The 17877-nt window shown below is 43.5% G+C and overlaps 1 protein-coding gene and 1 long non-coding RNA gene across 2 annotated transcripts in view; one reads left to right on the top strand and one right to left on the bottom strand.

Annotated features, from left to right (window-relative positions):
• Positions 1–601: 601 nt before the first annotated feature.
• On the bottom strand, positions 602–5690 carry LOC139800002 (uncharacterized). Its single transcript, XR_011727541.1, has 3 exons — positions 5349–5690; positions 2099–3564; positions 602–2060 (listed from the first exon to the last, which is right to left on the bottom strand). It is a non-coding gene; the product is annotated as an uncharacterized lncRNA (long non-coding RNA).
• A 114-nt stretch (positions 5691–5804) lies between these two features.
• The window catches only part of FNDC3B (fibronectin type III domain containing 3B), a 184435-nt gene continuing 172362 nt past the window's right edge, over positions 5805–17877 (top strand). Inside the window, exon 1 of the mRNA XM_071752654.1 lies at positions 5805–6007. The gene's annotated coding sequence lies outside the window, so the exon portion shown is untranslated. The remainder of the gene's footprint in view (positions 6008–17877) is intronic.

The raw sequence follows: 17877 nt of genomic DNA, 5'->3' as shown, positions 1-17877 counted from the left end.
AGAAGTCAGGCTTCCTCATCACAGGAACTCCCAAGCTTTAACTAGCAGTGGTACCTAAGTAAGCTTCTTTTTACTTTTCCCAAAAAAAGTGTCTTTTTTTTTTTTTTTAATTACCTTGCGGGCAAATTAGTAAACCTGATTGTTCAAAAAGCTTATATTTAATGCTTTTGCTTTGCAACCTGCTGAGTCACTGCTAAGAGTTTAATTCCAAAGCTGACAACATTTCTCATCGATTGCCCTGTATACAAAAATCTAAACACTGCATATATATGTAACTAACACTAGATAAGGCTTTCTATTTAAAGGCTATGGAAAGAAAAAAAAAATCCTTCAAGTTGTACTCAGACTGATTTAAAATTAATAAGAATTTTTTGACAAAACACTGTAGCAGGCAGTTTGGAGATTCCCATTGTGCAGGGAAAGGCTTTCATGATACTATAAGAGAAATAAAAATAAAGAGAAACTACTTAGGAATTCACTAGACACCTTGGAGGCAAGTTGGAATAAACCCCCTATGCATAGTGCTTCCATTTGGCAAGAAAACTGAATAGTTACTTCCTAAAGCATTTATTTCTAAATTGTCAGGTGTGGCTGCCCGTTACAGGAAAGTGGATGCATGACTGGCAAGGAAAAAGAAAAGAAGTAAATGAAAAAAAAAATACTGTGAAGAGGAAGGAGATACAGCATAGACTAAAAGTACTGCAATAAAAAAAGGGCAATGGATCAGAAGTTTGCTTGCATGTGCAGAAAAGACAACATGGGATATTTTTTTTCCAGTAAGAAACTATTAAGCATATTTCAAGTTGTTTTGCTTGTGTTTTCTCCCCCCATTTTGTCCTTTGTAGTTGTGTTCCTTGTTGGGTTTGGTGTATCTTTTTTTTTTTTTTTTTTTTTTTTTAATGATGAGAAGGAAGATAAATTGCTCGTTGTAAAGAGTGCTGCAGGGGAAACACTGGGGATATAACCACCTAATTATGAATTTCCTGAATGTGCAACATGACCAGGAGCAACTGGACAGGATTAGTGTTGGACGTTTCATCTCCAGCTGTTCCATGAATACCAATCTCCAAAATCTTCCAAGAATATTTTTTTTTTCCTATGGCCCTACTTTTGGCTTTAACAATGCAAGCAATACTGCTTTGTTTTCTTTAGAGCCTGGACTGAAACAAGAGCTTTCAACAAAACAAAACCAAAAGAAACCTAATGAACCAAAAAGCAGCACAGTGTTTAGGAGATTTAGGCAAAATATTGGGAAAATATCAAAAAGAAACTCTTTCTCGTGGGCAAAAGTGAAACTGAAGCTGCAGAGGTGCATGATTATGAGACAATAAATGGGAATATTTCCTTCTGGTGGTCAGAAGTTGTTTTGAATATACACAACTGGTGAGTAATTTTCGTGGCAAGCAACTTGAGATGGTTAAGATCCAATGCTCTTTGGAAGCTCTTGGCAGACAAGAACTTTATTAAAGTTATAAAACCAACGTAGACAAGAAAAATGTAAAAAATGCCCTGTGTCAGTCCTAGCTTGCAAGCAGATTACAGAGACAATGGTGCCTCTCATAGAGGGAAAGGCAACAGGAACATTTTCTTTCCATGATGCCTTGGTAAAGCTTAAGAAAATACTCAGAGTAATATCCCTGGCAAACAGCTTCTTCTGGTGTGTCAGAAACCACCTCTTTAAAATAATGGCACGAGCATTTAGAGGGCTTCTACCTCTTGATGAAGTCCCTCCATCTGTTCTCACTTCCAGTAGAGTCTGAGTGGGAATATTTATTGTTGAGAGATTCCAATTAAGGAAATCCCTAATAAATGAAATAAAGGGATGGCCAGTAAGTAATGGATTTTTACCTCAGATTGATGTGCAATGCAAAGTCACCACTCTGCCCAATAACCAAAGGCAGATAATTTTATTTGAGAATCTTACAGCCATTAGTCCTTTGATCTTTATTCCAAGGATAAGATTTGGGGGGCTTAATTTCTGCACGTGTTACTGAGCATGAGGGATACTGCCCTGTGTGCTAAAAAGGCAAAACTCTGCTAATTAATACCATGAATATAAACTCCTCAACAAACTCGGTCAGTTCATGAATGCAAAAACATGAATATATGCTCAGTGAATAACTGGCATTCATTTCCTCTAAATAGAGAGGTACAGATAGAAATCTTTGCTCATGTTAATGTTTACATGCCCTAGTTATTTAAAGAGAGTCCTGCAGAATTTTGGATTCCCCATAGTAAAAGTGCCCATTATGAACTATGCACTATGCTTACTACTGCTCAAACCTTCTTGCTTGTGACAGCCTACAGGGGTACTATGTAAAAAATAAAACATTGTAAGGATATTTTTTAATCTGTGCAATCTAATCTGCCTTTAGCTTTCATGTTTTTCAGATAAAAGGGTGAGAGAAGACTACAGTAAGCAGACTGTATGATTTTGAGCACCCAGTTGTTCAAATTGCTTTAATCTTTTGTGATACATAAAAAGACAAGGGCCTCAGAAAGGATTTATTAGCAAGAAAAATGGATTATATGGTCCTTTCTTTATTCTGTGGAAGGAGTAAGTTCAGTGATCACAAGAGGGTGGGAAGGAGGGAGGAGAGGTGCTCCATCATTTGGTCTGGATGTTTTTCAAGGAGCCCTTTCCCTCCAGAACAAGGTCCAAGTGAGGGATGACACAGCATCCATCCTCAGAATGCTGAGGGGTCACCTAAGCTGGTTTTTGCTGAGTGCATCTCTCTCTCTCTCTCTCTCTGTCTCTCCATCTGAATTGCTGCTGACCTTGGGAGTAAGAACCTAAACCTGGAGCTCTTGCTACCATAAATGCAACCTGTTAGACACCAAGTCCTCAGCCAGCCCACTCCACAGCTGCTCTGAGATGTAATAATGCACACAGAGAGAAAAATCCTGGAGCTGCAGACTGTCCAGTCCAGTGCAGAGTCATCCATCCTATATGCCAGAGCTATGTGGTATTAAACATGACTGAGGGCCGTAAGCACCAAGTAAAAAAAAATAAATCAGTAAATAAATCAAGGCATTCTCTGTGTGCTATCAAACAGCACCAATGTCTTCCAGAAAACAGAACATGCAGCTTCTGGAAATAGCAGAAGTTTAAATTGAATCCCATCAGAAATGTGAGGGCAAATAATCCTGTGAGAATAAAGACTGTGCAATCTTTTCAGTGATGTCTGATCTCCAAGGTTACAGCTTGATTGTATGGACAGTTTCCACAGGCCCCTCTCTGGGATATGTCACCAAATAGGAGAGGATAGGTGACAGGGATGATGGCAGAACACAAGATTTAGAATTGGTTTGGATCCAGACTCAGGCAAAAGTGCCTGGACTGTTACCGCATGATGGCTTGAAACAAGTGAGGGGATTCCATCAGGTACTGGTGGATCTCTGCAGTTTGGGGAATGACTGTCCTAAGGATGTGGTTCCAAAAGAAATGCCAAAGAAGGAGAGAGCATGGTTCCTTCCTCCTGCTCCTCTGCCATGGGAAGGGAGACAGAAGAGATGCACTATTGCACTGCTGACGCCACTTGCTTCCTGGATAAACAGAAAGATCTCACTGTGATAAAAGAAAAATATGCATGTTATTGAAAGCACAGGCTCAGAAAAACACAGACTCATCAAACCCGAGAAGTTAAGTTCACAGCTTTGGTCTGTATTTATTTGGATGGCAGTTTAGGTCAGTCATTTTCTCCCGAGTAATTTTTCTGTCCCTGCTGTGTCACCACTTAAACCTAATCCTTTTCCTTTTTCAGGGGCAAAAGACATTTCCTCCTGATCTGATAAGTGCTTTTCCTAGATGAGCTATCTCAGGGAGTAAACTATTCAAGGAATAGTTTTATCTGTTATGTATGTAGGAACTTTCTGAGGAAAAGCAATCCCCTTGCTCCAGTCTCCCGTGCCCTCTTCCTCGATTTACAACCTGTGTCCACTTTCCATCAAACCATTTTGCAGTTGCTGTTGGCCCAGTTCATCAGGGCAGAGCTTCAGGGTAGAAAGTTCACAAAGGAGAAGGTACACATTTGCTGTTTTAATTTTTTTTTTAATTTTTTTTTTTTTTTTTTTTTGGTGAGCTTGACCACTTCTAAAGTTTCTGCTGAGACTGGAAGAGCCTCTGCTTTGACCCTCCAGATGAGGACCTACCCTTCCTCTGGCCCCCTGGGTAGAAAAGCTACAACTCAATCCAAATTCACTTCTTCTCCTTTGTTTCTTTTCATTTTGCTTTCTTCAGGTTTGATTTACTTTGCAATTTAATCTTTTCTGTCATTTTACAGTTCAGGTCAGTGATTTTTTTCCTGTCTAAGCTGACTCTTTGCTCCCTCTGCCCCTTTTATGTATCTCTTCCTTCACAGAACAGTCTATGGGAGCAAGTAAAGGCTTAACCACCCTAGTGAATAATTAATCTCATCTGACTGTAACTCAATCCAGGATCATCAAAAAGCCTGCATGTTTTGGGTCACTAATAAAACAAAACATTTCTCTACTTTTAAATTTCACTCATTACAAAAGTTTTTGCAACTAATGGTGAACAATACTTAGTGCTGGCTGACCAGTTTACAGTGAAAAATCTTTCCCATGGAAAAATGCTAACCAGTTACTTCTGTAGGAATTATCTGTTTCAGAGAACTTTATTTTCATTTTTCTGTGTTTTGATCACTTTAAAAAAAAAAAAACAAAAACAAGACGCAAAAAATCCAAAACAAAAAAAAGCAACAGACTAGTTGGACACAATGTTTTGGTTTTACCAAACTTTTATGCCAAACCAATTTTCCTGTAGTGTCAGTTGCAGCAAGAAGTAGAATATGGAGGAGTCCTATGGGGAAAAAAAAAATGTTTGTTGATATTTTAATGGAAGCTGATGAAAATACACCTGGGCTGCCTAAGACTCCAGGGAGGCTTCTTGTTTCTGAAAGAAAAACCTTGCTGTGATGGATAAAGTAGATCAACTGCTGAAAAAAAAGAGCTGTAAGGAAAAACAAAACATTGAAGACCACAGAGATGGAGAGAAGGTGGAGTGCAAGAGGTATGGGTGAGGAGCTTTTGCTGAGTAGCTAACCCATGGTCCAAGGCCAAATCAAAAGACCCCTTTGTGATATGGCTGTGATTTGTGGGAGGGCAAATTCTGTTTCAAGCTTTTCCTGCCCCCACACGAAGGCTCTGGTCGTGGTTTCCACGTTGCTTGGATGAAGTGCTGAGAGGTCAATGACCATCGTGGCTCCTCGGGGCTCTCTTCCAGAGCCAAGGGATAAACTTCTCGTTTTTGGGGGAGGTTTCAGGAAGTCGAAGCGTTTCTTAAGCTCTGAAAAAAAAAAGAAATAAAAACCAAAACAAAACCAAACTTGCCTGAAACTTCTCCTCAATCCCAACTGATGGAAATGTCGGAATGACCACGCTGATGGGACCAAGGCTTCTTCTCACTTGGCAGATGCTTAGGGGAGGACATACAGGACGGCATAGGCACCATCCGCAGATCCCAGCCTTAAACTCCCGGAACGAAGCACTTTTCCTCTCAGAAACGGCATTTTTCTATCCACAGGGGACCCAACGACAGCGAAAGGGGCAGGCTCGGTGAGGGCTTTCAATTCCAGGGGGTGACACCTGACAACAAGACACGACGGACCCGCCCTGACAGCGCTGCGGCCGGAACCTCCCATCTCCCTTTTGGGCCGCCCCCTCGTCTCTCCCCCCCCGCCCGGAGCCGGAACCGGCTCCGGGCGGGGGGGGAGAGACGAGGGGGCGGCCCAGGGCGGGGTGGGGCGGAGCGGCTGCTCGACGGGGCGGGTGCAGGAGGGCCGTCTTTTCGGCGGGAGCCTCTACTCCAGAGTGCTCGGTAGCGTGGGCCGGCCGCGGGCCCCATGTGGTGCCGACATCACTGACATGGCGGAATCCCCGCCGAGCCCTCCCGGTACTCCCTCCAGCTAGCCGGGACTCACCTCCTTCCCCGCACCACCGGTTCGGCTCCGACCCGCCGCCCTTCACCAACCAGCCCCTCCGCCAGGTAAGGGCGTTGAAGCGGGATAAGGGAAGAGGGAGGGAGGAGAATCCTAAGCGGGGAGCCCCTCGGGTTGGTTCAGCTCAGCCCCACGGGCAGCCCCGGGGATCCGCGTCCCCCGCCCCGCGGTGCCTCTCCCGGTCCCGGTTCTTTTGTTCGGCGAGCGGGACGCGGCCACGCTCTCGGGAAAAGTTTTTCTCGCTCTTCCCCCTCCCTCCTCTTCTCTCCCCGCCCGGTCCATGTCGCGGTGCCTCGGGGCCCCGCCGGCTCTTCCCTCTCCGCGGCGCCGGGCAGGCAGGGAAGGGAAGAGACGGGAAGGGAAGGGGGGAGCAGCCCTCGCCGCGGCCCTGGAAGAAGGGCTGGCAGCGGGACAGGCCCTCCAGCACCGCCCGGTAATCCCGAGGGGCTGCCGGGCCGGCCGCTGTCATCGCCTCCGCCCGGCCGCTCTCCCCGCCCTGCCCCGGCTACAGCCGGTGCGGCTCCAGGAAGAGCGGGGGGAGGAAAAAAACGGGGAGCGGTCGGTGTTGCGGTTGTGTGCGGGGCCGGTGACACGCCTAGAGGGGTGCTTGGGGGTGCTTGTCCCCCTCCCTTGGGACCGAGTCCCTGGAGGATGCGGGTCCGAGCCCGGGAGCCGGCGGGGAGAGCGGCCCCGCTGCCCGGCCCGGGGGTACCGGGCAGGTGGAGAACGCGGGGCTCCTTCCCAAAATGTCTGGATCCAGAGGGCATGTTGGAGAAAAGAAAAAAAAAAAAAAAAAAAAAAAAAGCTGTAGAAAGGCGGCAGCGGCTTCTCCCGGCCCAGTCCTCCCCGCCCGGCTCTTGGCTGAGACGGCTTTGGGAAGGAAAACCCTGGAAACTTTTTATTTTGCTTGCCAGACACCTTTTTAAAATGGCACGCTACCAGGAGACGGGACGAAAAAAAAGAAAAAATCTTTTAAAAGCTTAACCTCTCTTAGGTTAAGACCACATCTGCATCCCTCCCCTCTGCTTTCCCCCTTCCCGCTTCTCAGAAATGTTCTAGTTAAATAAGGTTTTGGCTAAGGTAGTGCGGCTTGGAGTTAAGTGTAACGAAGCATTTATCCCATCTATATTTGTAGAATAAAAGGCGGGGGGCAAGCCTGCAGCTCTCCGTGTCGGTAATTTTGTATTTTGTGTGGATTCCTTTGTGCCAGTACTTCAAAGTACCGGCCTGGCTCCTTAAAGTGGTAGGTACCCCAGCACGGATGGGGAAACTGAGGTAGGGAAAAATTGAAGCTGCTTCTTTGGTGGTGTGGGGTTTGGGTTTTTTTTTTTGGTGGTGGTCGACTTTATTAATTTATTTAATTTGAGCTCAGTGCTTCAGAGAACAGAATTCACATATCCCAGTTGGGTGCCCTGACAACATCTGCTGTATCCCCTAATGCTTACATTGCAGAACCCAAGACTCAACCAGTACCTTCCTGAAAGGTGCCAAACCAGTCTAACTCGAGCTTAACAATGTGCTAGGTAATGGGATTTGAAACTTGAATGCATTTTTAAGTCTAGAATGCTTATTTCTTTTTCGATCTTTTTTGCAACTTAAAAATGGTTGGACTGGGAGACCATTGGTGCTGCACTGGTTTGAGGCTCTGTGCCTCTCTGGAGCTGCTGGTCTGGGTATGGATGACGTGATGTGTGCTTGGCTGGAAATCTGGATGAAGGCATCACTCCCATAAACCTCAGGAATGGGTGATGGAGGCATCTTGCTCCTCTCACCTGGCCCACTGGTGGTCTCACCCACCCTCCACCCTTGGACCTTTCTTGGCATTAAGAGATCACACTGCCGGTGCTACCAGTAAGAAAATGATTCTTGGCTGTGTTCCCGGGGTCATTTCAGGTCTTAAACAGAAGCAGTCTGTTAGTGCTTTTCTCCTGCTCTTCAGCTCTTTGTGTTTCCCTCTCGTTAGTTTTAAACCAGTTGGGCTTTGTGGTTCTATCAGGACCCTGCTGTGACAGAGATGCCTGCTGCCCCAGAAGTATCATGTATTGTTCAGTATCTTTTAGCTGATTTGTTTCTAATGTAGCTCAGGGATGAGTCTGTGTGTAAGTTGTATTTTATAGTTTTTTGATGGGTTGGTTTTTTTTCAATTTTATTATTTTTAACCATTGGAACTCATCTGTTTCTGGTTTGAGGTGACTGCTGGGACAGTGATGAGAGGGGGTTTTCATACCATTAGCCTGTAGTCAACCAAAGGATAGGAAGTGATGCCAGTTAGCATCCAAAATAAGCTGATAATCTACTATAGCCAAGAACCCCGGATGTGTCCATACCTCAAGCATTTTTAATCTTTACTCTTAGAAAAGTCTGTAGCTTCCAGCTTGAAGTATGTTTATTCTGGCACTTTTTTTTTTTTTTCCCCCTATATGTGGCATTCGGTGAGCTGAAAGATTTCTGCATTGTACTTCTTTCCTAGCAGAGATTTTATGGGGTTTTTCTTTTCACTTTATAGATTCCTTTAAGAGAGAAGCAGTTAAGGGCAGTTAAACATGTACAATTAATAGATCTGTGGAAGAAAAAGATGTATAGAACATGCAGCAAAGCTGTATGTGTGTGTGGTTGTATTAATGAGCTTTCCAATTAGTGTAATTGGCTTTTCCCTCAAACCTGTAGGCTCTCAGTCTGGTGAGCACTAGCGCAGAAGCAGATTTTACAGTATGAATAAATATTTGGACTTTGAGAATCTTAATTCCTACAAAATACATTTAATTATGTAGAAGCCTATCTAAAGCTGAATAAAAGACATTACTCTCCCCAGTAAAAGAATTACTCTCCCACAAACTTCCTAGTGCAGTTTCCCATCCTTCTCCTAAGGAAAGGTGTGAGGGAAGATGCAGTGACCTGTGGGGCAAGGCAGGGCTGGCAGTTTGGGATGCCCTGGGAGAGCATCCCTGTCTCTCCACCAAGGATGCAGGTGTTAGGGCTGGAAATCGAGTGTCCCAATGCACCGGGATGGTTTTGTGCAACATGCTGCAAGTTATCAAAGTCCCTTTTGTTTACGGTCGCCCGTAGCGTTCGGCAAATAAAATAAATAGCAGCAGAGCCTTGTGTAAATTTCAGCCGTGCAAAATACCAGCCAGGCACAGAGGTTCTCAAACCATTTTCACAGAGGCTTTGTGACTCTGTGCGCTGCTGGCCGGTGGAGCGGTGGAGGATCCTTCAGAAGCGGGAATATCAAAAGTCACGTTGTTTACAGCCAAAGTTTAGTGTCCCTGTGATCTGTCCCTGGAGATGGAAGGTATGTGGGAAGAGGGAAGTTCTTCAAACAAGGCGGTGGAAATAGGAGCCTCTGGATCCGCAAGGGTAACAGGCCATCTACAGGCAGGAATGTCGGGCTGGCAGCCAGCAGATAACGCTCCAAAGGGTTTCCAGTGAGGATGCGGTAGTTTTGCTTTTTCACCCGGTTATTCCGAGCACCTCTTTGCAACATCCAAGCTGGAAGCGCCCTCGCTGTTGCCTTGCAGGCAGCCAGGAAAGAAGCACCAACTGCTGGAACGTGGTTTTGTAACAGCGTGGCAGAGATAAGTTCAGAAATGCTCCTGGGGATCTGAAATCTGTGCTGGGCTCCGGATGAAAAATGCCGATGCTGTTGAGCAAGTACACAAGAAGAGAGTAGTCTGTGTTAAAGCCTGTTCCTGAGCACGAATAGTCCCTGGAGGTCCCAGGAATTGTGGCTTCGAGCAGATCTTCAGGGTGCCTTTAACTGGGGAAGGTTGGCTTGAGCTTAGAGTTTTCAGCAGTCCCAGTGACTGCTTTCAGCGTTTGATCTGAGGAATCCTTTGTTTACAAGTAAATTGTGTTGTTTGTTAGCAGATAGCAGAGGAAAAGCCAACTAATACACCAACTGTATAAAAAACATTCTTTATTTGTGTTTCTAGTGGTGACAGTTTATATTGGTGGTATGTGCTGCAAGTTACCATTTGGATACTCTGCTTATTAAACTGTGGCGATGTGTAATGCTATTTATGTAATATGAAGCAACAATACATTCCTAAGTAATTAGCTATATATTTTGTATTATTTTTTGAAGAGGACAAAGATTGTTGCTAGTACTGACGTGGTATTTGCTTGTTCTGGCATCTGCTTCCAGTTCCTCTAGAAGCTGCTCAGTGGAGTGACAAGATGGATTCAGAAGTGGAGTTTCTGCTGTTGTGTTTTGGTTTTGGTTTTTTTTGTTAGTTTCAGGAGCACTCAAAATGAAACACTTGAATTCTCTGGAGCTGGTTTGTCTGATTTAGTGCACAGCTATTTCATGGCAGCAATGCCCATCCCTTAAAGATGCTTTACATTCAAGTCTCCTATAATTGCCATATACGTAATTGTGGACATTTCTATTATTAGGTCCTTGCAAAGGACTCTAAAAATGGAATGTGTGTATACATGTGTTTAAACATATACTTCATGCTCTCAGTAATGTTTCATATGGAATGTTTTGAAGAGAGAAAAAAAGAAATTGCTCTCCAGAGGCTGTTAATAAAAACTTCAATGAGCAACAATTTTAGATGACCCTCGCTACCCTCAGAGAACCTTGGGATGTTGAGTAAAGGTTTCCCCATGGTAGTTTACATTAAACTAGCAAAATAACAAATGTGTTCAGCTCAGTTTGTAGCTGGTTCTCTGAGTCTCTCTGCAGCTGTGTCATTTTTACATGGTTGCTCCCTGTTCCCCACCCATTCACTAATAAAACACTAAGAGTTCTCATCTAAATCCTTGCGTTATCTTTTGCCCCAAGTATTTATGCTTAATATTTTAATGAAGCCCAGTGCTGCTGTGAAGATGGGGTGATTATTTTGGACCTTGACAGCAGCAACAGCATGGGAGTAGAGAGTTGTGCTGATGTGTTTCAGGATCACCTTATTGCTTTTCTTTTGTGTGCAAAAATTCCACTTTATAAGTCACCTTTCTTGTGGAGGTATATGCCTGTTCAAGGGCAATTGGTGCCACCTAAGTGACCTTATGGTTGCTGATGCTTGAGCTGATGTAGGTATGTTGTTAAGTATTATGCATTGGTCTTTGCTTATTATTTATTTATTGATGTGGAATAATGCAACAGGAAAAAAAAAAAAAAAAAAGCTGATGGCATTTGTGGCTAATGAGAGCACTGAATAGGTCTCCTTCTGGTCAGCCTGTGGTTCTTGCAGACTCACATAATGTCAGCTCAGAGAAGAGAGAGAATTGCTTTCAGGATCTTGTTACTAGCAAACATATGGCAAACAGAAGCATTGCTTTATTAGAATAAATTAACAGAGCCCAGGCGACACAGTCGGAACTGCAGGATTATTCAGGGTGTGTAATTCCTGGACTCAGAAGCCTGAATAGTGGCTTTTGTCTTTAAGAACTGACGGAGTTGGTGAGGTTGAAAAGCAAAGCACAGCTTGGGCTTGACTTACTTTGTGAAGCATGTTGCTGTGCCATGTGACTTCGTGTTTTGCCTTTCATTTGATGTCTTAGTATCAGGAATAATGGCTTAGACTGAGATGGAAGAAAATCCTGGTTTTGTGACAAGATAAGGCAAATTGGGATGTACCACGTACCTGATTCTTATGGATGTATTTCGACTGGATGGGAGTTTAAGATCCAGCTGAATGTGCACTTCTCTTCTTGCAGGAGAAGGGTGGTTACATGGTTGGTGTTGTGCTTTGACTTGTGGGTTTGGTTGGCAGGAATAGTTAAAATGTTGGTCTTGTTTTTTCCACTTAATATGAATTAATACCCTGTTCTTTTGTGAGATACTCTGAAGCTGTGAGGAAATGATTTTACAGTCTAATTGCAGTAGGTAGCTTTTAATTAGTTGTCTTAAATTGAAAAAAAAAAAAAGGGTTAGAAAGTAAGCTGTCATTTTTCACCAAGTTGTGTTGGTGTTGTTCCTCTCGGATACAATACTGCTTTTAACTGTGGCTACCTTGGAAGCTGTGGCTTTTAATGTAAGAAATTTGTTCCTATTCAGTTGCAGTGACTGAAGGATGACAACATGTTTTTTTGAGGGCTAATTTCCACTGAGTCATTCCCTTAGCTGGGCAGAGGGGTGCTCAGCTGCTGTCAAATCTCCTGCTTTGGCAGGTTAACCAGGGAATCTGTTTTCAAAGCCTGCCTTGGGGAGGGGAGAGCTACAGGTCTTTCTGTTCTGATGCTGGAAAGTATTAGAAGATGTGGCATTTCAAAGCAAAGCAAATGAAAGAATCCAACTGTCTCTTTGGCTTTTCACAGCATTGGATGCTGCTTCAATGAGACTTCTAATCACCACAACTTCTGCTTCTCTTATTGCCCTACTTGCCCACCTTTTCTTTAGCATGCTTATTTGTTAGCTGCCCCTGGCTTCTAATAGGCTTTTCCTTTTAATTGTGTCTCCATATGATTTATGGTTGTTGGTTGCACGGTTCTCCAAGGGGATCCTCAGTGATTCAGTGAGGTTTCTGCAGCTTCAGACTGAAGTCTGGGGGTGCAGCATTTGGAGCAGCATCCCCCCCCTCCTCAGCAGCCAGCACTGTCTGACAGTCCCTGTGTCTGGGGAGTGGAGCAGGTAGGTGCACAATGCTTCATTTGGCACAATGTGTGCTCCTTGCTGGCTTTTGCTGAGTGCTTCAGATGTGGGGGATAAAGGGAAGGGCTGCAGATCCATGTTTTGTGGCATGCTGCATTCCCTTCTCTCCTCTTCCCTTTGCTTTCATGCTCTCCTTCACACACTGAGTGTGATGTGTGGCCTCTGCACGACTAAAAGTGCAGGCCTGGGGACGTGGGGCTGTTGTATGGGAGCAACTGTCCATCCAGATGTGGTGTGCCCAGCCTCACACCAGGGTGGCTGTCTCAGGGTGGCTGACATGGGGAGGCTGTGGTATGTGATTCCGGGGTCCTTTAGTAGAGTCCCAACTGGTCTGATCTGGCAGGATCACAGGGCACTGCTTTTGGCTAGGATGTTGTCATTGGTGGTGGTACCTGGCAGCTTTTTGTGCAGGGAGAGAAAAAATTCCATGGGTGTCTTCAGCAGCTGGCTTGGAGGAATGGGTCAGAAGTTTCCTGGCTTGTTTGGTAAGGGTGTTTGCAGATGAAGAATGATGGGGAAGGAAGTGAGAAACTGGAGGTGTAGTGAGGTGCCCTGCTCTTTTGGCTGTGGTGTGGAAAAGGAAATGTCAAGGCACAGTGTTGGAAGGAGTTAAGGTGCAGGTCGTTTACAGCACTGTGGATGGGCTATGGGGAGCTTAGGCTTGGAGCCTAAACCAGGAGCAGACTGAGCTGCAGGAAGGTTGGTGGTGCCTGTGGGCAAAAGAAAGGGACAGAAAAAGAAGAAGAAGAAAAAAAAAAAGCAACAAAAATCTTCAAATTCAAAATAAATCACAACTTCCAGTTGAACTCAGTCTGTTAGAGAATGGTGCCTTTACTGTGTCTGTGTTGACACCTGAGCATGCATATGCATGTTCTCTTAAATGAGTGACTTTCTGTGGGTTGGAGGAGGAGAGAAAATGGCACCAGTGTCACAAATGATCCCCTGTAGAAATTCTGGACTTTGAGAATATGTAGGATTTGGAATTAGTGCAAACTGAGAGTTGAGTGATCAGCTGCTTGCTGTGTGCACCATGACCCTGTGGGCATTCAGCTCTGCTCTGAAAAAAGTTCAAGCCTCTTTTGTACTGGCAGGAAATGTATGGTAGCTATTTTGAGGATAAAGCATTAATTTAATAGGAATTCAGTGAATATGTTGGTTCTTAAGTCTAGCATGCTTGACACAGTTGTTTTTCCAATGTACCCTAATCAGAAGGTAGTGATTTAGATTGTAGATGTTTTCCTGGCCTAGATGATGTTAATGGATCTAACTCGCAGAATAAGAATAAGAAAACTCTCAGAATGAGAAAAAGGGAAGCTTATCTTCCTAATATTTCTGTATTTCCCTTAAATCTAAGGGGATAGGTAGCTCATACCCCTGGTGCCTCAATATGCAACTTTGTATTTGCATGTTGTCCTCTGGGTTTATTTGTTATAAAACTAAATTACATTTTAGCTCAGCAGGACCTCAAAACATCAACAGCAGAAACCAAGCAAACAAACAAAAACCTTTAAGGACCAAACCAAAATGACTTCATATTCCACATTTTGGTTAACTTCAGATGCTGTTGAGGTAGCAGTGTGTCGTGTTCAGAAGTCAGAAATATCCTGTGGATTTTCCCAGAGACCCAGGTAATGATTTGGTGTGTGGCACTGAGCTGTGCCATGCTGGGAAGGTAGAGTGCCATAAGAAGGCTCTTGCCTTGTTGAGTTTTTTGCTACTGCATCTATGTTCCAGTTTTGCTTCATGAAAGTCTAGAACCACAGTCTTACAGGAGTACAGGAGGTCTGGGTTGCATTATTCATAGCTGACTGTAACTGGTACACAAGAAATCTTATGGATAAGGAGGAAAGAATTAAAAATTTCAGATTTTTCAACCAAGCAAAAACTCTGCAGATCTTGATGTCAAGTTGGACAAAGGGGTCTGAGTTGCTAATGTTGCTCAGACTTCTATCCAGTCAGCCTCACTCCTTCTTTCTCATATGTCAGCTGGTGGCAAAATTGCTTCTGTTCCCCACATATTTATTTCTGCAGCTCCATATGCTGCTCTGACAGATCTTCAGCATTGCTTGTTAAGTTCACTGGCATTTTTAATGACCTCACAAAAGATAAACATCCTGTGTGACTGGGTTAGACACAAAGTGCAAATTTGTTGTTGCTGATTGCTCATCAGGTCAGTGTACATTGGGAACAAGCAGCCAGGCTATCTGAAAGGAAGAGGAATGGTCTTGGTACTGAATTTAGGTGTTTTCTCTCTACAGGCTCTTGTGTGGGTGGTGTTTTATCATTACCCTTTCCCCTCTTGGTTAACAGAGCTGGATGTGCTTGTCCAGATGTTCCAGCTGCCTGGTTGAGGGGAAATGGTGATGGGGTGGAAATGAGGCAATGGTGCTGAGTGTAACCAAAAGGGGTTCTGATCTCTTCCTCAGCAGTCACCTCTGCCTTCTGGATAAAACATAAGAGTTGAGTCATTCATAGGCTTCTGTAACCACAATCTATTTAACGTAGAAGACAGCCACACTTTAATTTTTATGGGTCTGAATGGGTTGCTTCAGTGGATATGTAAGAGCTGCTATGTTACTGTAAAGGCAATATTTGTGGATCTAAAGCACTGAAGTTAGAGATCAACATTTTCACTTCCCTTTGGCATTTCTTGATTATGCAGTTGAACAGGATGATATTATGCTGTAAAAAGTTGCTGTAGAAAGTTTTTCAGTTTCTGAAACCTTCTAAGATTATTAAAGTGTTGTCTCTGCTGGCACATTTGGGTCCTTTCTTGTCTGTCTTGATGAACCCATATATTTCTCTATTCCCTACTTCCTTCCTGAGATTTTTGTACACTACAACATCCTCATTTCAGTGCATCCTGGACTGCTGGGTTAGTGTGAGCAGACAAAGGTGAGTGGATAAATGGTTGTTTGTAGTGTCTTCTGAAACGTGAGAGTTGGGAGGTAGAAAATATGGAAGTGTGAAGGCAAGGAAAACAATAAAGGAAGGAACAGTTTGCAAGCGGGTGTGAACGTATTACTTGTGATTCTGCCATCATTTGAGATTCTCTGCTGTTCTCTGAATGAAATATGAGCAAACATAATAATGTTCTTTTACGTGATTGGGTTTACTTAAGAGTGATAATACCACCTTTGAACACATTTGGTATATCCTGTTACATAGACAGTGACGTGGTTTTACTGCAGGGCTGGGTGGGGCTGAGGTGCTGCTTTCTGGCTGTGGGTTGGGGATGGGGCAGGGGGAGATCTGTCCTTTAGCCTGGGGAGGGAAGTGCAAAGCTTTGGCCTGATGCCTGGACTAGCCTGGATAGCAAGAAGAGGTTTTGTACTCATTTGGGAAAGTACATGGGGATGGCAGATTGGATCTGTCAACTTCCCTCCTCTTCTGTCCTCGGGAGAGTTATTTTCAATAAATTTATATATATAAATTGTGATGGTGTTGAGCATTGAGTACACAGTTGGGAGGAAGAAATGGAAAAATACCATTTTAATCTATTCTGTCCTAGTATAGTAGGCAGGAATTTAGCATGGTTGTTACGTGGGTTTCTGCCAACGTCATCTCTGCCTGACCTTTGTGCTCAATAGTAGCTTTTTTTTTTTTTTTTTTTTAACTATACAGAGGCTTTGCTGTGCAATTGCTTGACCATAGCATGGCACTAGTCTGTTAGTGGTGATACAGCCAAAAAGACAAATGACCAAAGGGTGGATTTTTATTTTGGTTTCAATAGAGATGGGAAGGGAGATTAAATGCTTTTTTGCAAGTCCTCTTGGGACTTCTTTTTAGAACATATACATCTGACACTGATGTTGGTGAAAGATGGAAAAATCTGAAGTGGTAGGGTTGTGGAAGAGGGTTACAAGCACGAGTGGAAGTGCAGAAAGCCTTTCTTGTAAGATGAGATGGAAAAATATTTCACAGGAAAAAAGTTCCAATGAACTTTACTATCTCTAAATTCATCAGAGTTGTAAACACTGGGAAGGAGTCTAGGACTGTGTAAGCTGAAAGGCAGTGTCAGCAGATCAATGCATGGATGCAGTCTGTCAACTGATAAAAACCTCTGTAGAATGTGACCCAACAGCTTAGTCCAAAACAAGTCCAGCCATCGAAACAGGAGACATCTGATGGTGAAAGACCTAATTTTAACATTTGGTGTTTTCTGCAAAGCTATGAAATAGTTGGCCTTGGTGTTTTTGTATATGAAGAAGAGGAGTGTGCAAGGGGCAGCCTGGCTTCAAGGAGCAGGACAGAAACAGATTGTCCTGGAATACTGTGCCATGAAAATGCCCAAGGCATCTTTGTAACAGCAGAACCTATAAACCTGATCCTTATTTTTGAATGGATTATTGGCATAGTAAAATAGAATAAAAATACTTTTAAGTTGAAGTTAGTTTGAAGTTTAGTGATAGGAAGCTTTGGTATGGCTCATGGAATTTGACTTCTCTATCTAGTTGGTGATGCTCACTTATGATACAGGTCTTGATGTGAAGTAACTTCAGGAAAGGAGACAGAGATCTTTGAACATCAGGTCAGACATGGAAGGTGCTTTTCAAACCTGCATTTTGGAAGAGGTGGATTGCTTCCTGGTCAAAAGCTCTGAGGTCACCAGCATCAAAGCAAAGTCAGAATACAACATAAACTTTGTTTATGCTTTGGCTTAGGGGAAAAAAAACGAAAAGTAACAAATCAGCGTTTTACAAATATGAGTTTAAATCTTTAAAAATCAAAATATCTGATTTTATATTTGCTGAATGAGATGGCAGTTATCCTGAAACACAGTGTGGAAGTTTTGTTGTGGGTTTTTTTTTTTGGCAGTTAAATAAACTAGTGAACAGATATGCAGTGTCAAAGTAGAAATATTTTCAGTGATATGGGAAGAAAAATCTAAAGTGGGTCACCTGCAACTTTAGAAGTGGCCGTGCAAACAACAAATAAATGGTTGTGATTGCACCAGTACTCTGGAAAAGGAAAAAATCAGCATGTAGTGAAGGTATTAGCCAGTTAATTGCTTGGTAGGTACACTGAAATTGCCTTAATACTGGTCTGTAGTGTTCCTTTTCTCAGCAGAAATGCATTTGTCAGGCAGTAGTTAATGTTTCTTGGAGAGAGGAGGTTGCAGTGGGTCCTTGTGCAGGCTTTCATCTGAGTGTTTTCCTCTTACAAGGAGGAGTCACAGGAACTTGTCGACAAAGCTGTTTTCTGTGATTGAACTGAGGTTTTGTTTTGGGGTCTTTTTTGTTCCAACGAGTCAGGTTTGACTGAAGTAGATTATCGAGGCTGTCTCATTTAAACCCCTGTGATGTGCCTTCCTTTCTGAGC

This window comes from Heliangelus exortis, chromosome 9 (genome assembly GCF_036169615.1).
Source record: "Heliangelus exortis chromosome 9, bHelExo1.hap1, whole genome shotgun sequence".
NCBI lineage: Eukaryota > Metazoa > Chordata > Aves > Apodiformes > Trochilidae > Heliangelus > Heliangelus exortis.
Note: the sequence above shows the minus strand (reverse complement) of the source record. Positions and strands in the feature narration are given on the sequence as shown.